General features: G+C 45.6%; 1 pseudogene; it reads left to right on the top strand.

The window, feature by feature from the left end:
* Nucleotides 1–773: 773 nt before the first annotated feature.
* LOC103073413 (40S ribosomal protein S20 pseudogene) lies at nucleotides 774–1,175 on the top strand (annotated as a pseudogene).
* Nucleotides 1,176–3,675: the final 2,500 nt, after the last annotated feature.

Raw genomic sequence — 3,675 nt, 5'->3', positions numbered from 1 at the left:
TCATTGTCCCAGCTCAAAGGCAGGAAAGCAGGAGGAATCCTTTCTTACTCAAGAGAGAGTCAGCTTTTTTGCTCTATTCAGGCCTTCAACTGATTGGATAAGGCCCACCAACATTAGGGAGGGTAATCTACTTCACTCAATCTGTTGATTTAAATGTTAATCGCACCCAAAAATATCCTCATAGAAACATGCAGAATACTGGTTGACCAAATATCTGGGCATCCCATGGCTCAGCCAAGTTGACACGTAAAATTAGCCATCACAAATCTATAGTCCATTTTGAATAAATTTCTGTATGTGGTGTGAGGTAAGAAGAACTGAGGTTTTTGTTTTGTTTTGTTTTTTCCAAATGGAAATCCAGCCATTCCAGCACCATCTGTTGAAAATATTATCCTTTCCACATTGAAAACCTTGGCACCTATGTTGAAAAGCAACTAAATGGGTCTACATGTGAACTCTCCATTCTATTTCATTCATTAATACGCCTAACCTTATGCCAATATCTACTGCTGTAGCTTTTAAGTCTTAAAATCTGGTAGTATACCTCTTCCAACTTTTTTCTTTCAAAACATATTTTGGTTTATTATGAGGCCTTTGCATTTCCATATACATTTTAGAATATGTGTGTCCATTTCTATTTTTAAAAAGCCTCCTGGCTCTTGGAGGAAGACGCGGTCCCTGCAGCGGAGCCTCGGGTCACCGGCTCCTGCTCGTGACTCACCGCTGCTCGCTCTGGCCGAGGAACGAGTCGGTCAGGAAGCCGCGCCGCAGCCATGGCTTTTAAAGATACCGGAAAGCCTCCCGTGGAGCCCGAGGTGGTGATTCATGGCATTAGAATCACCCTCACCAGCCGCAGCGTGCAGTCTTTGGAGAAGGTATGTGCTGACCTGATCAGAAGTGCGAAGGAAAAGAATCTCAAAATGAAAGGACCGTTCCGATGCCTACCAAGACTCCGAGAATATTCTCAGACTACAAGGAAAACTCCTTGTGCTGAAGGTTCTAAGACTTGGGATCGTTTCCAGATGAGGATCCACAAGCGACTCATTGACCTGCACAGTCCTTCTGAGACTGTCAAGCATATCACTTCCATCAGTACTGAGCCAGGAGTTGAGGTTGAAGTCACCACTGCAGATGCTCAAATCAACGTTTTTAATAAATTGATGATCGGTTGTTAAAAAAAAAAAGCCTACTGGTATTTTGATTGGGATTTCATTAAATCTGTCGATCGATTTGTGGAATATTGGCATCTTTAATATGAGTTCTTTTTTAAAGTAATATTCTAACTGTTAATAATCTGAGGGTCCTCATTGTTGATGCTATTCATAACAAATGATAATAAAAAGAAAAATAGCTCTAATTTACTGAACTCAGCCTTGTACAGGTACTCTCTCTATATAATTTCACTTAATAATCCCAACAATCTTATGAGATAGGTATTATTATCCCCGTTTTTAAAAATTTATAGATGAGGACCGATTCTGAGAGGTGATGTAACTTGCCTAAGGTTACAGTGTTAGCAAACAGCAGAGTTAGGATCTGAACCTATGGCTTCCTGACTCCAAAAATCTATCCCTTGTCTTCAAAAACACTATGGCTCTTTTAAAGTTAATTCTTTTTTTTTTTTTTTTTTTTTTTTTGCTGTACACGGGCCTCTCACTGTTGTGGCCTCTCCCGATGCAGAGCACAGGCTCCGGACGCACAGGCTCAGTGGCCATGGCTCACGGGCCCAGCCGCTCCGCGGCATGTGGGATCTTCCCGGGCCGGGGCACGAACCCGTGTCCCCTGCATCTGCAGGCGGACTCTCAACCACGGCGCCACCAGGGAAGCCCTGTGGCTGTTTTATATTATATCTCTCGCTTCCTGCCTCCTCCTGTCCTGATTTCACTCCCACCTAATTGACTCCTTAGTTAACATTTATTAAGTACCTACTATGGGTGCCTGGTGCTGGGCTAGGTGATTTATGCACAGTAGCTCATTAACTCCCTCAGAGAGATACACATTCGTACAGATCTATGGGCACTTGTGTGTATATACATACCTCTTCCACAGAAGTCTCCCGTGACTGGAGTGAGGTTCTTCCCACCATCAACTGTGCCATAAAGGCAGGAAGCAGCTGAAGGGGGGCTCCTAGGCCTGGCTGCCTCCCCCCAGCAAGGCCCAGGCCTCTGGGTTTCAGGAGCCTCTTGCATAGCTGCCCTGTCTAGTTGCTCATTGAAGAAGGGCTTGCAGATTTTCACCTGCAGGTGAATGATTTGGTCCTTTTCTCTAACTCTCAATAAATAAGCAAACTTGCACAAACCAGCCAAGACGAATCACAGAGGACCCATCTCTAAGCGTGGGAAACCAGCGCTGCTATTTTTAGGTAACCCACTTGCTCTGCTACCTCACCCCTCTGTGGATAGATTCCTTCTGCTCGCACAGGGCTCGCTCCGAGGAAGCAGGTTTCCTGGACACTATTTCATTCCCAGCCACTTTGATGTATCTTCCTACCCCATCCGTCAGCCTCCCCATGCCCAGGCCCTCAGGTCTGGATCTGCCTTTCAAAGGCCTAAGAGGGAGAACAGCAGTACCTGAACTCCAGTCACCGTCCATAGCAGTAGCAACTCCTCTGTACAAAGTCCCCACTCTTTCAATGTTAAGAGGGAACTTGCATGCACACAGGGTAAAATGGCATCTTGGGGGCACTGTCATCTTTGTGCCATACTTAGTTAGCAGAGAATACTTAGACACCACAGTACTGGTGTCTGGTGCAACAGTAAAAATTAGGGAAACATTTAGAGGCAGGCCAGATGTGAGCCAAACAGAGTCCTTCAGGCATTTACTCCCTCATTCAGCAAACATTCATGGAACACTCATTACAAGGTCCCTGGTACAATATTAAGTTCAGGGAACGCAAAGGTGAACATGACACAGTCTTTGGCCTCAAGAAACTTGCTATCTAGTGCACAGGCTACAAAGAGCTACTTTAATAGCAGGAGGAGCTTCCAGGAAAGAACGAACGAAACAACAGGGCGGAACAGGACTCACCAGGCAGGAGGTTCACCCAGAGAGCAGAGGGATATCCTGTGGTCCAACTCTGCTCACAAGGAAAGGGTGGAGGGTGGAGGATGGACCGGCCCAGGAGAGGGCATGGCCATGAGCTACTTTGCACCACAGCTTACTGCCCCATCTGCAGTGAGAGATTGTAAGCAAATAGGCAAACCCTACACGTGCACAATGTAGATGACTTGATGGTGCTGCCAGTGGAATGGGTTGGCCAACCTTCCTATTTGGTTCTCTAAAATCGGGAACTAAATGATGGCCTCAGACCTTGGGAAACATGGTGGTGCCCCTCCTGCAGGATATTTAAAGTTCCTGCATGTGACATACTGAAGAATATGCCTTGAGAACTTTAGGGCAGAATTGGGGAACTCAGGCAGACCAAAGAAGACAATGTATTTGTTGACTGTGCATTATCCACTGAGCAGTGATTAAGGGTAGGCAGGAATCAGGACCACCTTGGGTGCAAAATTCAGTTTCACTACTTCTTACTTGCTGTGTGACTACGGGCAAGTTATTTAACCTCTCTGAGCCCCAATTTCCTTATGTATAAAAAGGGGTTAAAATACCTTCTCCCTAGTTATGAGAAACAATGAGGCAAATGAATGTTAATCTCCCATTCTCTGCCCCCCCCCC

The sequence above is a fragment of the Lipotes vexillifer genome, unplaced genomic scaffold, assembly GCF_000442215.2.
Source record: "Lipotes vexillifer unplaced genomic scaffold, Lipotes_vexillifer_v1.1 scaffold39, whole genome shotgun sequence".
NCBI classification, from domain to species: Eukaryota; Metazoa; Chordata; class Mammalia; order Artiodactyla; family Lipotidae; genus Lipotes; species Lipotes vexillifer.
This window is presented reverse-complemented; position numbering and strand designations above follow the sequence as displayed.